Raw genomic sequence first — 21252 nt, 5'->3', positions numbered from 1 at the left:
GCTTTTATGATAACTATAATTGTAATAATGAGTTATATGAGCGCAGCACGAGGAATGCAGTGCACGAAGCCGCGCAGTTCAAGAGGCCACCATGAATCCCTGCCCAACTGTAACATTGCATTGGCGCCGATATCACATCTCAGTACCGTTGGAAGCGATGCTACAGTTGGCTGGCAATTTCGATGCGCATTCTCTTAAGGTAGGTTTCAAGAACGGCTTTTCGAAAGTGTTCTGTAAATTGACGAGTGATCTAGAATGTGTCATAGGTGGCAGGAAATAACGTAACAAATAAAAAAAGAATGCCACCCGTTCCGCAGGCACTTCATGGTCATGAACGACATATTAGAAAAATAAGCGCTCTTGGACGGCACTACAAGAAAGCCAGCCCAAAAGACAGATGCGGTACTGACTCGCAACTGGAGCTCTGATTGAAGGAGCACCCACCTACCACCCCCCCACCCACACACACACAAACAAAAACACATATGCTAGCTCGTACGCATTGCATGATAGTAGCGTCAAACAAAACCAAGGTACTGTAAAACCGTATCGCCCACTTTTACAGGCAGTGCTAACGTCTCTAACAGCAGAGCATGGTGACCTAAACATAGCAGCCTTTACCATAGTTATACAGAAACTTCTGTACAGCAATAAGAAAGTGTAAATATCTAGTCACTGAACCCCATTGCGTCATTTCCTCCTAATGCGCATAGTTAAATGCTTACTTATGTAGCCTGACTTAGTTATCTGCCCCATTGATCGACCTCTGTGCACACGTGGCACTACACGACTTGCAGCGTTGAGTAATGCACAGTGTGGATTTCGCTTTCTTGAATTCTTCAGTTTCGTTACCTTAGTATTAATATATCTTTCCGACTGCCCTAGGTTCACGTACATTCAAGATAACTGCATTAGATACAATATGCCACTCTCACATCCTACGAAAGCAGAGGAGTGCCTGACATATCCCATTGGCGTATTCGTTGTGTTCGATGTATTGTTTAACGCAACCCCTGTCCAGTTTTTCAGGACTTCGCCCAAGTGGTCCTTTTTCGTGATGTTAGTATCATGTCCTTACGCTTTCACATGAATGTGTGTGCGCGCGTGCGCGTGCGTGTGTGCATTTAGTCAGGTGGAATGATTTTACTGTTTCTTTTTTCGTTTTGTGTGACGCTACTGTAATGTCCGTGAGTTTTTTATGCATTTGCGTTTCTTCATTTCTTTTAGCGGAGAGTCAGTGCTGCGTCTGCATTTCACATTGCTTGCCTGCAGTGCCCACCATAAGAGCTGCTTTTTGCAAGTACATGATGATTCACGAACTCAACGAAATAATGACCGTCAGTAATGGTAGCTTAACGAAATGCATGAAAAGAAATGTATACAACCTGTGCGTACTGCTAGAATTAGCCGGCTGGGTAGTAGCTTGAAACAACAAATTTGAGAGAAAGATAATGAATAAGCAATAAGCGAGGGAACCGATAATGAGCGCCGTGACTAAATAACAGGAAAGTCAGAGTAGGGATTAAAATCAAAGACGGGTGTCTGGTATTGTAGGCAGCATAGAGAGGAATCATTTGGCGTTTAGGAAGGTTTTTCAATGCTCAAAGCAGAAAACCGGTGCCCTATTGCCGCAGCATATTTCGTGCAATTCCAAATATTTGTACATTCGCACAGCCATAGGTAAAACTTAAATGCTGATATACGAACTGTGCTGTACTCGTCCTTCAGGTTGGTAGCAGTACGAACCATGTTGAACAGTATTTCTCTAGACCACAGATTTGTTAGTTCGGAACACTACTGTTGCGCGAACAAGACGAGTACACGGGAAATGCACTTGAACACGCAGACAACGCCGTGTCTCTGTGTTCCTGTGCACATCTCGTGTACTCCTCTGGTTTGCGCTACACCAGAATTCCACGATTACACACCAACAATCCCGCACTGCAACAAGAGTTGATAGTGTTCGTAGCTTAACTGATGTAGCTTAACTTCGTAGCTTAACTGAGGCACACAAAAGCATGCTTTCGTGTGCCTTCGAATATTGTTTCGAAGTTATCATTCCCTTCATTGTAATATATGCCTCATTGGTAATTACCCTTACAGATGTACTCGGGGGCAAATCTGGTAATCAGGGCAAGGTATCGTAGTATTTCAGGTAAATGGAAAATATAACGCCCGCTGAATGCCTGATAATTAGTATTGTCCAAACGAGGATACAACAGGGATAACGTGCGATATGCGACATTATTTGAAAATTCATCCACGCTTTTATGAAAATAATAATGTAAAATGTTCAGATTCTGCATGGCGTACTCACATTCCAGGCATTCTACGAGTCAACACTCATTCTGTAGAGATCGCTGTAGGCATCGTAGCCAGAGGCCGTCGCGACGCAACACGGTGCACTAATGCACGACTGGAAACCGGCGTTCTGCGGAAGGCAGAAAGCGACACGAGCACGCCAGGAAGCTTGAACGAAAGAACAAAACGTGGTCAATGGCGGAACAAAACAATTAACAGCACTCGCAAGAAGGAAAAAGCTATGCGCGAAGTCCGTCAGGAAAAGGTCCTTTCAGGGCTGTCACTGTTCCAGTACACTTTGTGCCCAACTGGGCCGTCATGATCGCCACGCCGGAAGTAGGCAGTGAAGCGAGTCCGGAAGAAGTTCACAAGAAAGAAAAAAACCCAACAACAATTGAAAAAGTCAACTTCCTGTAGCCACCGTCACAACTGCAACCGCTCAGCACGTAACTCGTCTGACGTGGGTACCACTAGTGAAACGTAACCCAATCGGTTGCACATTGTTTAGTTTGAAGTCCCACTGCCTCTTCAGACCAAGGCAAACGACAGTTGCCATGGGCTGCAGAAGCGCGCCAGCGTTCAGCATTGTGTTCCATGTTTTGTGATAGTTCGCGAATGTATACCTTTTTATGTACACGTCTCCTGGCGTTGCGCCGCAAAGCAGCGCGAGCTGAAGGAAACTGAACGCGTGCAGACGCAGTTCCCTGCAGTGTGTCACACAGTAAAAACGCTCCGCTTTATTATATCGGAGTTACTGTCGACAGGGCTACTAAACTGAGCGGCGCGTAGAACACAGATTTTCGGCAGGTCACGCATACGGTGGACGGGCGCAGTACAAACGAACGACCTACTACGCAGACCCGCTTCGCCTTTATAGCGGATATTTTCACGCATAGTATTTTGAGCGTGATGCCAGGGGTACAATGTGGATACAAATAGCACTAACTTATGAAAAATACCTTTGTTATGAAGATGCCCTACAATGCCACCGTCATATTTTGCTCGTCTTATATGGAAAGCTAAAATGTCTACACTTCCACATTTCCCGCCGTCTGTCGAAAGTATCGCCAAAGTACTATTATTGCGCAGCCATGTCCTCGAAGTGGCAAAATGATAGGTTAGGGCGGGTGGAATGCATTGGCTGCGTGATTTTAATTACCAGGATAGCAATCACTAACCTCCCAATCCGGACCTAGGAGTGCTTAGTTGATCACCAATCACGAACTCCTCTCTTTAGGGCCTACCGAATATTCTATTCATGCTTTGCATATACAGCCTCAAATCTGATTTTGGGCTTACCTTTTGTGGCCGTCAGTCATTTATTGTGAGCCATCGCCGGCGTTGAAAAATAAGACAACGCCACCTGCAAACCGCAGGATGCTGAGATGCTCTCCTCTGATCATTAGAAATATTCTCGCCCAATGTGAGAGCTTGAATACCTTTAGGCTGCCTAAATTAATCGCGTCGACATTATATACTTCGTGACCTCCATGTAGTTGGTATTTCTAAAGAATTGAACACTTTTAAGGTAATCTATGAATGCCTTAAGAATAGATTGGGTATGTTTCGAAGACCTCTCAATTACCTGTTTTATGACGTGCATGCAGTCCATTGTCGAACATCTCTTTCTCCAAATTGTTTTCTCTGTATATTCCATCTTTGTCGTTTTCCCAAACCGTTTTCGAAGCGTGGACCAGCGGGCCAGAGACACTTCACTCAGGCTGACCTCTCCACCTCTCTGTTACTAAAGTTCCCCTCTTCTCTCTCTGCTTTCACCACATTCCCATCCTCCAAAATTGATATGCCCCACCATGACACAAGGAGTATAGAAGTGTTAAATGTAGTTTTACTGGTGTACCAATTTGACACAAGTGGTATAGAAGCTATGACCTTAGCGGTTGAAATATCACCGTTCAACGTGATTGCACATAATGAAAGAATGTATTTTCCTGCATTGCGGTTAGTCGTACAGCTTTTACTTAAGCGCTTAGCCAAACCTTCGTCTCACAGGCTCCAGGATGTGTGCTGGATCTGCATAATACATCTCGAGTGCAATATACCCTTGATATTTTGCCAGATCAACTGCTACTCAGCTTTCTCGCCTCCACTTTTCACCTGAAGATATCTTGTTGCAAGGTTCCTCTTTGTAGCTGCGTTCGACCATGGTTCCATAGTTATTTCGGGCACTGAATAAGTGCGTATAGTATTCCTGCGCTGCCATTAATATAGGGTCAGAAGTTATGATGAAATTGCCCAGCTTCTTGAATACATCTTGTTCTTCCAATGTCAAATTTCTTCTTGCGAAATATATGCTTTCCGTATTCTTTACTTTTGTCTCAATCTTTCCATGTTCTTATTTCTAACGTATTTTGTCGTTGTTTTTTTGTCAGTATTGACAGCATTGTGGCAGTTAAACCACTATGACATTGTCTCTGCGGTGGGACACTTTGATTCTGGGATTTTTCTTTCGTAACCAATTTTTGCGTGGCTCGGTATGTCTTTTTTTGTATTGCCGCCTTACCTACGATTCCGATGGCTGCCTACAAGATTGTACTCGTACCCACCGTGCTGGCGCAGTGGCTTTGGCGTTGCGCTGCTAGAGCAGCCGCTGGGGGCCAAATTCAAGAACTCCGGTGTACGCTGATTTGGGTCCATGTTCAAGAACCCAAATGGTCAAAACTTATTTGGATTCCCCTACTATGGTGTACCTCATAATCATATCGTAGTTCCGGCACCTGAAACTGCACTTTATTTAAGAATTAGGTTCGTTGCGGGGCCTTTAACAACCTCTGACATTTTTTTACGCATTTCAAACACACGCACCCATCGAGTAGAGAATGCTGTGAGTCCCCTGGCCATAATCTTTGGCGAATGCAGCAGCACACGTACCGCAAGAACGCCACAAATTCACAAAAACAATCATGTGCTCCTCTCGTGGCCTCCTTCGCGCCTCGCTCGCGCATCGTGACGTCAACAGGGTCCTCCGAGTGACGTCACCTGGGGTAAAAGCTCTCGATTGCTCGGCTGTCGAGGAACGACAGCGCCGACATGTCAAAAGCCGTCCATGGGTTCGGAGAATGAAGAAGGGCTTGTCCAATGTGCGCGACTGAACATTTCGCTAAGCAATGTAAAAGTTTGGGCTAGTTGTGGGGTCATTCTTAGCTATGCTTACAGCGCAAGGCTGCACGTGGACAAAAAGAAGAGACCAGGATGCAGACAGCGCTGACTTTCAACTGAATTTCTGATCACGGAGAAGACACTTATATGCGTTTTTCCATTGCAATGCGAGCACAGACGCGCTGCTGTCTTCTAATCGCACAAAATTCCGCGTAATCTCAAGGACACGGGCCAGATTCGCACTGAAATCACGAAGCTTCCACTGAGTCCGCTTCACGCCGAGGGTGACCAGGGTTGGACAATGGAGAAGCCTTTCTTCTGGTGTGCAGACATGACGCGTAGCTTTCGCTGCATTGCGTAATCAGGGTGGGCGTATCTGACAAGATGGAGAGAGCGCGAACGGGGATGGCAGCGAACGAGAGGGAGACGCAGCGGCGGCCCGCATCACCGTTCAAAACACGCTTATAACTTTGCTATTACTCCACTATTTCAAAATATTCTTGCGGCTATATATTCATAGTTGACTATGGTGCTCATCTGCCACTATGTAACTAATTTTAGAGCTCAGGGTGGGCCTCCTACTTAAGCTTCGGGGGTATGGTGGCAACAGATTAGCATATATATGTTAGATTAACCCGCAGTTTAACCCTGTGTATTTAGTACATCTGAAGATCTGTTTGCAAAACTCAAGAAAGAAAATAAGAGCAGGATATCGACCTTACGAAAGGTACTGTCCACATGCTCTCGCTTAAATTGCAGCATCAGTGTCTCCTATTAGTTGTTCGTAGAAAATGTGTTTGCAGCATACAACGTGGTGCTCCCGGATTTTTGTCAAGACCATAAACTACTTCTGGTGCGCTTCTGTATAGCAGCATTACTTTTCACTATCTCACAGCGGAGAATGCCGCATCCATGACAGCTACAATTGACGGCCTGTCTGTGATCATTCCATTTAGCGATGCATTCTTCAGCAGCCATTATTTCAGAAGTGCGATTTACTTCACTGCATTGAGGACGCACATACGGGTCACTAGCCATTTTCGTTGAAAACACAAACCCCACTGTGGCTCCTAAAAAAGGGTTACACTCTATCCACGGATATGTTGCTTTTGTCACATCTCAGCTGAACGGAGTAGATCGAGAATAAGTCATCTGACTACACTTCACTGAGCTTTGATCTCTTTCACTTCGAATTCAACCCTCAATAAATGCTCTATTCCTTTCATCATATATCTGAACAATAATGCGTGGACCTTATATTTATTTATATCTGATGTTTAGCTTTATTACGGCGGGTTTTACCCTGCGGTTGATCTAGTAGAATTTATCGATTCCTGTCGCTATGTCCTTAAGCCGCAGAAATACAGTCATTATTTCTTACCTGGAAGGCCTCTATAGCTTAGAATGCGTAATTTATTGGCACTGAGATGTACCTCATCAGCTCTCCCAACTTCGTAAGTTCAGTAACACCCCAAGTAATGGCTCAAAAACAAATTTACCGCGCTAAAAGGGCACGCACAGTAAATTTGAACGATAACAACAACATCTACCTTCCTGCGTCTTCTAAGTGGCAAACATGTACTTAAGCGCGCATTAACTAGGCCGAGAAAGTCATTTAAAGCCGAATATTTCCCCGAAGAGGACTGATAACTCCGTTTCACTTAACAGCGCCCGCAATTTGAATAACGCCATGTTCACTTTTCACCATATATCGCCATCTTGTAACGTTGGTTAAAACAGTATGTTGGATGTGGCTCCAAATGGTTAATGTGGCTTGCAAACTGTGCCACTGATCACGAAGAGAAAATACAGGCGAGTGTGTAGGCATTATTTCATAAATGTCGGTGCTAGTTTGCCAACATCATTTTATGGTTGTCGTCTGCCATGCTTATGCTTGTGTTGAGCTCAGTCATGTCATATCCAGAGGAGAACCCATTAGTGCTATCTAATCAAAAAGAACAGCAAACAGAGGATCAACGAGAACTTATAACTACACTAGTGAACTAAGATATCCTCCCCAGAAAAGGATGAGGCTAAAGGTACGTCGAACGCATCCCTTCAACGTTTTAGCAGGTATACGTCTAACGGATCCTACTGTTCTTTTACTGAAGTACTTGCTACGTATCGCGTTGCTTTCTTGATCTTTCACGTTCAGATACGTCCGGGATAAGCACGTGGGACAGCTGAATACGCGCTTCTTTCGGTTCAACGCTCTTGCTCTGTGCGTTGCGGTAAAGCGCGCCTCAGTGAGCCACGATTGGCATACTCGTCAGTGCTGCCCCATCTGCTTCCATGGCGTTAATGCGTGCTTTCACAGAAAGAAAAGCACTGAAGACAGGTGCGACCCTGCAGAATCCAAACGCAATTTCCAGCGAAGCCGTTCTTTTCGAGCAGTTCCAATAACATTTTCATCTGCGTGTAATTAAATACCACCCTTTAAAACGTGGCCCCTATATGACAGGTTCGTTTCGAACTTTCCAGCACATAATTCCCATTCAGGCGCTTGGTAATACAATTTTACAAACGAAATAAATCATTCAGACACATTTCACTTTAAAACAATATTGGCCATAATATTCACCCATGTTCACTACCTGTCACCTTGCTGCTGTTTACAGTTCCCCAATGTCAGCATGTTGAATTGTGTGTACTTCCTAAACCACATTTACTACACTCCGGACAGCCTGCATGCGCAATTTACTGCTAAGGCCTCTAATTAGTCCACGAACTTTGAGCTTTGTTTACACATTACCTACAACATGGCGCTACGTTCAAACAAATATAAACAATGTGATTTATGTAGTTTTTCGAGGACAATGTAGAAACTTACTAAAACATCGTTTAATGGAAAAGTAAACGAAAGAAAGCATTATTCGGCATATAGTTGCAACGATTCTAATCTGGCCAGGAATGTTAATGTTTCGCATTACGTTGCACTGAACACTAATACCCTTGTCCAGCTAACATAAACTTGGGGTCATATAGAGTTAAATCTGGTTATTGGGAAGCATAGCTGATAACTGCGGTGCGATATTGTCAAATACTTGCTCAAATGTTTCGCAAAGGACGTATTTCTATCACGTGCATTGAACTTAGCATAAGAATTTGCCATTGTCTTTCTCACATTTTCGCTAACGTTGATCTTGTTGGCACTTGTTGTTCTCCAAGGAAAATGGGCTAAATTCTTCGAGTAATTTATTTCTAAAGTCGCGATAAACCCACCCACTTTGAACTATATATGCTTACATATAGCCCATTACCTATTCTCTACATCACCCAAATAGAAACAAGGTATCTGCTTTAGTTGTCTAGGGACTGCGAGCGAACATCGTATCCCGCATCGACATATAGTGAAAACGATGATTCACTAGGTTTTTGTAAATTTCTCAGTTAAAACAGTAACATTAAAATTTAACACGAATTACATACAAAGAGCCCCTCATTACTGCTAAATATGAAGATTCTGCAACACAGTGTTCTTTCTGGGCATTGGGAATGGTAGCTGATAACGGCAGCTCGACACTTGCGAGCGCTTGCTTAAGAAAATTTTCGCAGAAGTTGTGTTCAATCCACACGCATTTAGCTTAGCGAACACATTTGCTTTTCACACCTACCTATTTATGCGAAAGCTTCAAATGGGTCATTGAGCGAAAAAGCCGGCGTCTGTCATCTATAGGAGCGAAACGGCACCTAATTTTCTATTGGCTACGGCGCCATGTCAAGAGCGCGCCTCGACGGAGCTGAGCGGCCGAAAGGGAACACCTGCTGGCGCGATAGCACCCCAGGTGTTGCCGGAGGGGAGAGGGCGTCGCAGTGACGTCACGTCACCCTCGCTCTCTATCTCTCGGTAGCCTGTGTTAGCCATGCGTTCCTTGTGCGCGCAAGCGCTCGCCTGCCTTCTAACTGCGTCTCCGTAAGGGTAAATCAAAACTCGGTGAAGCGTCTCAGCGCGCTCGCTTTTTGGCTTAGTTTGATCTTGATCCGCTTTTTAGGGGTAATTATCGACCGCGACCTATCATGGAGCCCGCACGTTTCGTACCTAAAGAAGAGGTTGCTGACAATAATACATCTCCTCAAGTTTCTCGGCGGAAAGTCATGGGGCCCATCGGTGCGATCAATGCTGCAGCTTTATAACGCCTTGTTCCTCGGCTTCGCAAGATACAGCCTCCCTGTGCTTGGAAACACCTGCACAACAAAGCTGCGTGTACTCCAGGGACTACAAGCTCAAGCCCTAAGGACGTGCCTCGGCATTCCGAGGTGTACGTCTGCAGCGGCAACGATTGTCATAGCTCGAAATCACCCAATAAGAACGCACTTGGTAACCGACGCTCTCAGAGCGCATATTCGCCACGTTGCCCGACTACCTTCTCACCACCTTGCCGCTCTACCCGCAGAAAGGCCACACGTAGCTATCAGTCGTATGATTGTTGCCAATCGCACCTCATTGCCAATGATCTACATGCCTGCAGCAAGACCATCCACACCTTTATGGTGCCTGCACAGACCTGAAGTACGCCTCACCATCCCAGGAATCACTAAAAAGGCTAACATGCCGTCGTTTGCCCTGAAGCAGGCCACATTACAACTTATACATGAGGTGCACAGCGGCCGCGTACACGTTTACATCGATGGCTCAGTCACATCTGCAAGTTCAGCTGCTGCTGTGGTGATACCAACAAGATCCATCGAAATACAGCTAAAAACGTCGCATGTATCCTCAACGACAGCTTCTGAACTGGTAGCCTTGCGTGCGGCTCTCCATTTCATTCTGGAGGAACCACCGCATGCATGGTCAGTCTTCTGTGATTCCAAGGCAGCCCTACAGAGTGTACTCTCAGCACTGCGCCATGGATCACATGAACAGCTCGTCGCAGAGAACAGAGAAGTACACCATCGCATAGTTGACGAAGGACACGATATGATATATCAGTGGTTGCCTAGTCACTGTGGCATACACGGCAATGATCGAGCAGACGCAGCTGCCCGATCTGCCCATGACGGCGTCAGGTGCGTTGCCATTCCTCTTTCGAGAGCCGACGCAGCGAAAAAAGTTGCCGTACTGGCAAACGACCTGACATTAGTTCAGTGGAATTCATCCGATTTCACAAGTGCACGACTTCATACCCTGGACCCTACTTTACAACTCCGTATTCCGCCTGAGCTTCCACGACGCGACTGTACCCTTCTAGTTCGTCTATGGCTTGGAGTAGCATTTTCAAATGCATACTCCTTTCTTATCGGAATGTCCGATATTGGAACCTCACCGATGGCACCGGCTGTTGGAATCTCAGCGCTGCCACCAGCTGTTGGATCCTCCGTGCTGACACCCGTTATTGCAGTCGGACCGCCGGCGCCCGTTGTTGCAAATGGGTCACAAGCCCCAAGGGTAGCGTTGGCCTGGCGGCCTGGGGCACCACTGGAAGCATCCGAAGGTCCTGGCAAAGCATGAGACGACTGCTAGCAGAACAACTTGTTTATTCTAGCATCGCAAAAGAGCGGCCGGTCAGGTCGACCGAAGTGGAGAGACGGGAGAGCACGCTTCTCGACTGAAGAATTCGGAGCCTCTCCCCTGGCGTCCGGGGGCAGCTGCTCTTATACTCTCGGAGTTGAGGGCAAGAGGGAACGTCATGAGACGAGGTCACGTGACAGCGAGGCACGGACACGCTGAGAGACACGTTGGGACAAGGAGGTGACGCATCAGCCGGGCCGGCGCCGGTCAGACCTCCTCGCTTCACACTGGGGGAGCTCCTCTCCCCGGCTGCCGCGCTTTGACAAGCGTGGGCACACACACACACACGCACACACGAAGACACGTGGTACTGAAACATGCCGGGACGCGCTCGGCGGGGATGCGTCGCGGCCGCTCCGAACGGGCCAAAATGTCCGCCGCTTTGAACGAAGCCTCGGCGTCCGTTGCATCCGCGCCGCTATACCGCGCGTCGTAGGCGAAACGTAACAGACCGCCCCGCCGGGGGAAGGAGATTCCGATGGTCAGGGGACTGCATCCGCTGTCCGGAGGGATGTCGCTCGATGATGCTCGTAACCGAAGTCGGTCGTCCCTCGGCGTTTCTTGAGCGCAGCGCACCGAGAAGGCCTCGTTCTCACGTTCAGGTTCACACAGGACACTGCAAAGTGACTTCGGGAGAGTTGCCATTTTTGTTCTCGTTCCCAGCAAGCGTTAGAACTGCGCCGAAACTCAGCCGCTCAGTCAGCAAGCACGGCACAACCCTCACGAAGCCCTGCCAGGCTCTTTCCCCTTTTATACTACTGCCTAGTTCCTTACAGCAGCACTCAGAACGCGTCCACAAATTGGAAAATTGCACTATAAAGCACATCATCACTTTGAAACACTACACAAAAGCAATATGTTAAAAATCCTGCCTCAGGAAGAAAAACATCAATAACAAACAATTTTGAGGCTGATTCCCACGTTAGGGGCTTCGACTTAAGCCATCGGCGTTACCGTTGAGACTCCCCTTTTTGTAACGCACCTCAAAGGAATGTTATTGCAAAGCGAGGCTCCAGTGCAGGAGGCGGCCATTTGTGGAACAGATGGTCTGCAGCCATTGGAGAGGGCAGTGATCCGTCTCGAAGCATGCGAAGCGGAGATCGCAGCGAGTGACCGTACACTAGCTCAGCTGGCGAAAACCCCGTAGCCGCATGCGGCGCGGTCCTCAATGCAAACATCACCCCAGGCAGAAACAGCTCCCAGTCAGTTTGTTGTTCATACCACAATGCTCTCCACACGCGCTTCATGACGAAGTGGAGCTTCTCAACGGAATTCGACTGGGGGTGGTACACTGAGCTGTGTAACAGCTTTACCCCACACCTTTCGAAAAAGGCTGTCGTCAAAGCGCTAGTAAACACTGTGCCCTGATCTGATTGGATTTCCGCAGGAAAACCAACTCGCGCAAATATGGACAGTAGTGCATTGACTTTAAGCGGCACTGCTTCAGGGAACTTTGTCGCTGGGCAGATCACAGTCAAAATGTGTCTGTACCCCGTGGCTGTTACCGGCAGAGGTCCCACTGCATCAATAACGAGCCGTCTAAAAGGCTCCGTAATGATAGGTACCAACTTCAACGGCGCCCTCGATTTGTCCCCTGGTTTGCCCACCCGTTGACAGGTGTCACATGTCTTCACAAAGTGGTCTGCGTCCCGAAAAACACACTGGCCAATAGTACTCTTGCAAGAGACGGTCCTTAGTTTTCTTAACTCCTAGGTGTCCGGATCACGAACCCCCATGCGACAAGCGCAACAGATCCTGACGATAGCATTGAGGCACGATCAGCTGATCGAACTCCACTCCCCTGCGGTCTAGATACTTCCGGTACAGGACCCACCTCTTTCCACAAAGCGAGCATTTTTCTTGGCGATACCTTCCTTGACAATGCAGCGTATGTTTTCTAGGCTGCCATCCTTCTTTTGCTCGGCTATCAAAGCCGCCCGGCTGACTTTTAGCAACCTATTAAGTCCGTCTGACGTAGGCGCGATGAGCAAATCTGCAGATAGCTCTTCTAACTTTGCCGCATCGGGCATTTCCTCTCCTGTATCTGGTGCCTTTAACGCTACAGGCTCAATTTTATTCAGTTCGGGCGTGCTCTGAATATCAGCTTGCTGCGCCTCTGACCCTTTCTCATCGTTCGACAACGTCGGCCCCGCAACTACCGCCTTTGCAGCGAGCTCCCGAACCTTCGATCTGGTTAAGGCCTGAACGCTAGCCTCACCAAACAAAACCCCCTTCTCGCGCAGGAGGTGATCGGACCTGTTCGAAAATAGGTACGGGTACTGGGGGGGGGGGGGGGGGCAGCATAGATGACACTGCCGCCTCCGTCTCAAGCGCTCCGAAAGGTTCTTCAATAAACACTTTTGCTACGGGCAGACACACGCTATGAGCTTCCACGGCTTGCTTGATCCATGCGCACTCGCCCGTGAACATATCGGGTTCTACGTAAGAGGGGTGAACTACATCCATTGTAGCTGCGGAATCGCGAAGCACTCGGCACTCTTTCCCGTTCACGAGGAGGTCTCGCATGTAAGGCTCGAGAAGCTTCATGTTCTCGTCAGTGCTGCATAATGACAAAAACACGACTTTTGTTTTTGTTTCTGGACACTGCGCCGAAAAGTGACCCGGCTTCTGACACGTATAACACACGCGCGCTTGCCTCGTCTCGAGCCGCTTTCTGCGTTCGGCTTCGGTTGCCGCCGTCTCCTTACGTTCGGTCGGACTGCTTTCACTCGCATCCGCACTACGTGTGTCCCCCTTTGCTCTCATGGGCGTGAACTTCGGCCTCTCAAACTTGGAGCCAAATTCACCCTTTTGACCGTCCTTAGCTCCGCGAGCCCGACGCGTCACAAACTCTTCGGCTAGCTCAGCGGCTCTAGCCACCGTACTAACGTCTTGCCTATCCAGGACCCAGTACCGCACGTTCTCAGGTAACCGACTATAAAACTGTTCTAGCCCGAAACACTGCAGAACTTTCTCGTGGTCACCAAACGCTTTCTCTTCTTTGAGCCACTCCTGCATGTTTGACATAAGCCTGTAGGCAAACTCTGTATACGACTCACTTTTGCCTTTCTCATTTTCCCGAAACTTCCGACGGAACGCCTCCGCTGACAGCCTGTACTTTTTTAGCAAACTCGATTTCACTTGGTCGCAATCCTCTGCCTCCTCTCTATTCAAGCGAGCGACTATGTCGGCCGCCTTGCCGGGTAACAAAGTGAGCAAGCGCTGTGGCCACGTTTCCCGAGAGAACCCCTGCTTCTCGCACGTTCGCTCAAAGTTAACCAGGAACAAACCAATGTCCTCTCCAAGCTTAAACGGACGCATCAAGTCAGTCATTTTGAACAATACTCGTTCTCCTGCACCGTGTGCCTGACTTCCATTACGAGCGCGTTCCATCTCTACCTCGAGACGCTTCATTTCCAAAGCGTGTTGACGGTCACGCTCTTCTTTTTTCTCTTGTTGCTCTCGCTCTTTTTCTTTCTCTTGTTGCTCTCGTTCTATCTGTTTCTCTTGTTGCTCTCGTTCTATCTGTTCTTTACGTTCACGCTCATCTTTCTCTTGTTGCTCTCGCTGTTGCTGTTCCATAGAGAAAGAAATTTCAACAAGAGCAGACACTCCCATAGAGCCCAGCGGCCGAATTGACTGTAGCACACCAAGCGGATGTTGTTGACTCCTTCCGGTTTCGGTTTCGGGCGCGCGCGTTTTGAAAACCAGTTGGTACACGCCGCGCCGGCTCCGCTGCTCGGCACGGCATTCATTTTTTTTTCGCTTCTGCTGAACCTCGCGTGGCCTTCGCGTGGAATCGTTTTAAGTAGAAACGATTGCGATTGACCTTTAAAAGACTGCGCCGAATCTGTCAGGTGCAATTTCATAAAGAAAACGAAAGACGTCTTCTGAAATGATGGAATGTTTATTTTGCTCTATATAAATGCGCGTTCCGGGCTTCTTCTGCATTCATCCAAAGTTGTGGCACCAGGTAAGCAGCAGTCATTGCCGTACGATGCTCCACCGGATGCCATCAGCTGAAAGAAAGTAAATTACAAGAATGTATGATTTCCGTATATTGACCTAACAGGAGTATTGCGTGTAGAGGCGAAACGCGCGTAAGTGGTGAATGAGCGGCATTACAGATAAATTCACTTTTACGTACATTTCGCAGCAAAGACTCCTCCGAAACAATGCCATAAAATCTGAACATCCGATTTTCAAGCACCCCTCCTTTCCCGGGCATTATTTCCTGCACTTTAAGTGCACAAATACACGGGTGACTGCGCGTTTCCAAAACAACTTGGCCTCGGCCGATACGATGGTACGCCAAGTACACAAAAGTAGCTACAACACAGGCTAGGCCAGACCATGTTACACGCTCGCAGAATGCCTTCTAATCGCACTCAATTCAGACTCGTCGGTGCAATGCCTGTTTTCAGTCGCTCAGAATACATAAATGTCATGTTCTTGAGCTCCTCCGTGTTATCTTTTACGCGTCCTGCCGGCGCATGCAACACTCCCGTGTTATCACTCTCAGCAATCACTCGTCGCGTTTTCGAGAAGCGTGAGTACCGCAATAATGTATATGTTGTTGCAGGGCTATAAAATGCGCCACAAACCTGTCCCACTAAAATTCAGTACACGCAAAACTAACTCACTGTGGCCGCGGCTTGCTTTTTTCGCTGACAGCTTTACAACCCCAGGCGCGGCGAGCAAGCCTCAAGGTATCCCAAAAAGTTACCAAATAATTTACAATACTTTTTTCGGGTCAGAGACTGCGTCGCAAACTTCTACCAGTAAGATTCAGTACACGCGCAAATGCGTCACACGGCCGAGCCGGTTTTCGCTTACTGCGTCAATAAGCCGGGCGCGGCAAGCGTACCCAAATACTACCGAAATAAGTTACAGTAATGTTGCGGCTCATAGAAAGCGTCGCAAACATCTCCCAGGACGAGGCATTAACTCGAATTAACTGCGCCAGGACGGCGGTGCTGTTTTTCGCTAACTGCGCCACTCGAACTAAGCCTAAATGTGATTAAAATGCGCCGCACACTGTCAAACACAATTTCTCACCTTGCCGTAGTCCAGTAGTGCAGTGGTGCCGTGTGGATATGCAGACGACACGCAAGAGAAGCATAGAGAAGGCCGGGAGCCCCCGAAAAATGGGCTATATCCAAAACAGACGGTTCGCCGAGCACGCGAGCTTCGCACGTAGGACCGTCCTCGCTCACTCCTGCGGCTTCTCTGGCGCATGACGTATGCACGCGCGTCTGGCGTGCCGCTAGCTTGTTGCTAGGCAACGCAACAAAAAGTTGCAAAGTATAAGTTCATTTACACGCAAAACTTTTTTCACTTTTAGTGGGAAGGAATAAAAAAAATAAAACGTTGTCTGGAAGTTTATTTCACATTCTTTTTTTCTGATGCTCGCGTCAACTAACGGACGTTGTTGAAACTAGGCGTGACGTGTTTCCTGTTGCCAGTTTTTGAAGAGTGTCCCCTCTTGTTGAATTTCTTTCTCTATGGCTGTTCTTTAAGTTCGCGTTCCTGTCTTTTTGCCGTCTCCCTCTCCTCAATGGTCTCAAGGCATTCCGACAGCTCGTCATCCTCAGCTTCTAACTCAAGAATAGCCCTTAGCAGTTCTGGTTTTCTGAGTTTGTCTGAGACATCCAGACCCAACTCTCTTGCAAGCTCCAGCAATTTCGGTTTGCGCAACGACTTCAAATCCATGGCTGCTCTGAATGCTGTTTTCTCTACTGCCTACTATTGTCTTGCCGCAACTAACCCGGCAGCAACGACAACCACAATTACCAGCTCTGTTTCTGACACTAACAAAAGCCTGGCAAAACTCAGAAGAAGAAAGTCCCGCACTCACCAAACCTGGCAGCCAAGAATTCAGCGCAGTCGTTCCGCTGCAGGCAACCAGTCATCACACAGGGCTCGTTGCACTGCTCCCGGATGGTCGTTGTGCTGCTCAGCCTACAGTCAACCGCATATCTTCGCTGCTGGCCTCCGTTGTCGCGATCTCACCGCTGGCAACCAGCTATTGGAACTTCACCGATGGCACCGGCTGTTGGAATCTCAGCGCTGCCACCAGCTGTTGGATCCTCCGTGCTGACACCCGTTATTGCAGTCGGACCGCTGGCGCCCGTTGTTGCAAATGGGTCGCAAGCCCCAAGGGTAGCGTTGGCCTGGCGGCCTGGGGCACCACTGGAAGCATCCGAAGGTCCTGGCAAAGCATGAGACGACTGCTAACAGAACAACGTGTTTATTCTAGCATCGCAAAAGAGCGGCCGGTCAGGTCGACCGAAGTGGAGAGACGGGAGTGCACGCTTCTCGACTGAAGAATTCGGAGCCTCTCTCCTGGCGTCCGGGGGCAGCTGCTCTTATACTCTCGGAGTTGAGGGCAAGAGGGAACGTCATGAGACGAGGTCACGTGACAGCGAGGCACGGACACGCTGAGAGACACGTTGGGACAAGGAGGTGACGCATCAGCCAGGCCGGCGCCGGTCAGACCTCCTCGCTTCACACTGGGGGAGCTCCTCTCCCCGGCTGCCGCGCTTTGACAAGCGTGGGCACACACACACACACACGCACACACGAAGACACGTGGCACTGAAACATGCCGGGACGCGCTCGGCGGGGATGCGTCGCGGCCGCTCCGAACGGGCCAAAATGTCCGCCGCTTTGAACGAAGCCCCGACGTCCGTTGCATCCGCGCCGCTATACCGCGCGTCGTAGGCGAAACGTAACACCGACAACCGACTTTGTGACTTCTGCGGGTGCAATGAAACAATCGCGCACCTTCTTTGTGAGTGCTCTCGTTTCAACCCGCAAAGAGCAGTCCTCTCAGCCACCCTAGACAAACTGGACAAGCGCCCACTGTCAGAAAACAAGATCCTTGGACACTGGCCTACGCGAACATCAGCGCGATCGGCTATGAAGGCGCTGCTGCGGTATTTAAAAGACACTGGACTTTCTGACAGATTGTGACTTCACTGTGTGACTCAGCATTGTACGGTGCACTGCATCACAGTAGGAACGCCTTTGCGGGCTGCGTGACAGTGCCCATAGAAACAGTTTGTGTGTGCGTGCGTGTGTGTGTAGTTTCTTTTTTTTTAATCCTTCTCCCTCTCACCTATAGCTTCCCCTTTCCCCTCCCCCAGTACAGGGTAGCCAACCGGAGATAATCTCTGGTTAACCTCCCTGTCTTTCCTTTGCCTTTCTCTCTCTCTCTCTTTGATCTTGGTGGCACATGTATTGGCGGCGAGGAGTTACGGAGTCGCCATCTATCGGAAGCGCCTCGCTGGCGTAGTATGAGGGATCATGCGGCGCGCTCCTCATAGGTTTTGCTGTCAGCGCTCACTGAAAACACCACAGGCTAGCTCTCCCGGACACTTCTGTAAGTACTTTCGAAACGAGAGAAGTTTTTTACTGTCTAAATAATAATATTGGCAAACTGAAAGCACAGAATCGTTTACGGACGCTATATCTTTACCTAATACGTACAGTGAACGTCACTGAGTCCGGTCGCCGCGATGGAGTCTCCCGAACCGGCTTCTTGCGTAAAAGGTAGGTAAACGCTGGGAGCAAACTATATGAAATATGCTCTTATAGTGTTTGTATAACTAAATGGAGCGTAATAGAATGAAGTCTCAATGCAGCGATCGCACAGATTCGCAGCGACAGACTGCGCGTCTGCTTGCTTGTCCGCGCACTGTTTCGCTTTCGCCGCGTGCGCGTTTTCGCACCGTGCCATGAGCTTTAGGACGCAGAATATGAGCATTTGACTGTATACAAGCAACCATTGTTGCGTGGGCGCTATCAGAGTTGTAAAAAAATAATTTCATTGTAGAGTCTTCGACGCGCCTATTGATGTGCCGTCGCGACAATTCAATATTTTTTTCTTCTAAATTCTTGGTCGTTTCTATATTATTTCTCGAGTTGCGTCGCACTGTACGTTTATCGGTGTTCTCAGCGTGCGATTTCCCGCTGCTTCTTTCTTGTAATCCAGTGTATTAATTTATAACACAAACATGACCATATGCCATGCTTTTTTTTAATGTGCTTCTTACCGCTCCCTTTCCACTCCAGTAAACTTGCCAATATCTATAGCATCTACAAGTTCATAGACCCAACCGTCATGACAATAGTTGGGCAGCGGACTGGCGCGAGCGTCTCAGTGCGCGTTTTCCGAACATCGCAGACTCGGCGCCGTAGCAGAAATCTTCCTCGCGTCTGTGCTTGCTGCATGCCCGAGTTGCAGCCGATGGCTGTTTGCCGGTTTTATGCTTCGCGAGCCAAGCTTCACGCAGCTTCTTGTCCTGCGGCTGCGTGTGAATAAGGCTGACACCGGGCTCCGTTGCGTACGTCGGGCACTGCGGCACCGAGCAGTAGCTTACCATGTTGCGCGCCTTCAAAGGCAGTCACTACCTATTGAGGTGCCTTCAAGCGTTGTAAAGGAGACACTCGAAGCAGGAAAATCTCGCCACTAAATGAGGACCGCAGCGTACGAGGGAATTTAAACTCTCGTTTTCAGCTCGCTTCGGTGCTCCCGAAGCAGCCGACGCGGCCGCTATGTCCACGTGATCCCTAATAGCAGGTCACGGCGACGGTGGCGCCAGCTTTTCCAGTGGTGGAGCTCGAGGCCAATAGCTATGTCCTGGCCCTGGGCTAAATTTAGCGCCGCTCCTAAAACACACTAATTAATCTCTGGAGTATTTACATACAGAATTTACTGGAAATTTCGCAAAAAACCCCCTTATTTGAAATATTGCGCACACCCTAGCCATAACATTTCCCTTATTTCCATTATAAAAGCAAGTTGCCTTGTTTTGTTCATCGATGACACTGAAGAAATCAACGGTAAACCTGGTACATGACACACGAAAACAAGGGTTCAGTAATTGTTTGAGACTTCCATTTGTACCACGTACATGAAAGTTTCGCCACCACATTACACATGACATTCCCACTCTTTTCGAGAAATTTGAAGTTGGTGTCTTGCGCAGTTTCCTTAAGACTTTAGGAAACGTAGCAAATAACAGCAGTATGGCACACTGGAACGTGTCAGTAAGTAACTTTCTACAAAAGCTGTAATCAAGATACAGAGAGGAAACATTTACCATTCGTCAATCACAACACGCTACCTACTGCAAAAAAAGCATAAGCCGTGAGTTTCGCACTGCTAACCAATGAGTGCAGGGAACAGCAACTACATGCCAAGTATAAAGTATAGGAACTGGGCGAAGTTTGATAATGAGTAATTCTTTTAGAGCACATAATTATTCTAGACACTTCAAATTTTCGGCACGTGTCACCCGTAGAATAGTCTTCATTTCGACAAAATATGAAATCTCTGCTGCTTATCGCCCTCACACAGACGAGAGAAAGTTTTTAATCGTTCAGTATAACGCTTCTATAAGCGAGAGTTTAACAATAGTAATTTAACTCCTAATTGAAACAGACATTGGAAAATTTATTTTATCATTGCACTGAACAATCCCCACATTTTCTTATAATAGTCTTTGTCAGTGGTTTCGTTTTCGTACAAGTTTCATCAAACCATGAAGACTGGTACGAGGGTGAATGAGAAAGTTCTTGCCCCCCCCCCCCTTTTTTTTGCCAAATGACGGCTATAAATGCGAAATCAACATATCCATTCCCAGCGTAGTACTTTTCTTGAACCGGCCCGGCCTTGTCTGCCGGTAGCTCCGTGGCACAGCGCTGCTGTGAGTTGTTGAAGATGGCGATTGTGTTTCACACGTCCACGGCGTACGAGCAACGAAGCGTGATTCGTTTCCTATGGATCAAGGCACGAACGTCCATCGATATCCACAGGGAAAAGCAACATGCGTATGCGGAAAGTGAGTTCGCAAAAGGTCGTGAATGATGACAATGAGCGTTCGGGGAGGCCGCTTGTGTCGCTGACTGATAACAACATGGCACAGGGGCATCCCAAATATAGTTCTGCGATGGGACAAATGTCTGAACCGGTGTGGGGATTGTGTGAAAAAAATAGTCTAAGATACTTAGAATAGTACGTATATTTGTAATTATCGGTATATACCTTACTTTAGCTAATAAAACATAGGGACAAGAGCTTTATGATTCGCTGAGTCGCAATAAGAGTTTCGCTGCAAAATGCATTCCATTCGGGGCAATACTGTGATACTATAATAATGTGTGCTCCGCTACGCGATACTACGATAAAAATGTGCTCCGCTACCAACCCGGTTGAGTGATTGGTGGAAATGCGTGCGTGATGATGCTGTTCTTCGCATGTGTCACGGTTACAACGTCGCAGTCGGAACTAAGATCCATACATGAAAAGAAACGCTATC

General features: G+C 48.0%; 1 protein-coding gene across 2 annotated transcripts in view; it reads right to left on the bottom strand.

Annotated features, from left to right (window-relative positions):
• Positions 1–21252, bottom strand: part of LOC135899166 (hepatocyte growth factor receptor-like) — a 128712-nt gene that overhangs the window by 87356 nt on the left and 20104 nt on the right. Inside the window, exon 2 of one of the 2 annotated variants that reach the window (XM_065428433.1) lies at positions 2318–2469. The gene's annotated coding sequence lies outside the window, so the exon portion shown is untranslated. The remainder of the gene's footprint in view (positions 1–2317; positions 2470–21252) is intronic. The other variant, XM_065428434.1, reaches the window with a different exon arrangement.

This window comes from Dermacentor albipictus, chromosome 5 (assembly GCF_038994185.2).
Source record: "Dermacentor albipictus isolate Rhodes 1998 colony chromosome 5, USDA_Dalb.pri_finalv2, whole genome shotgun sequence".
Lineage (NCBI taxonomy): Eukaryota > Metazoa > Arthropoda > Arachnida > Ixodida > Ixodidae > Dermacentor > Dermacentor albipictus.
The sequence above is the reverse complement of the archived record's forward strand: the minus strand, read 5'-3'. Positions and strand labels throughout refer to the sequence as shown.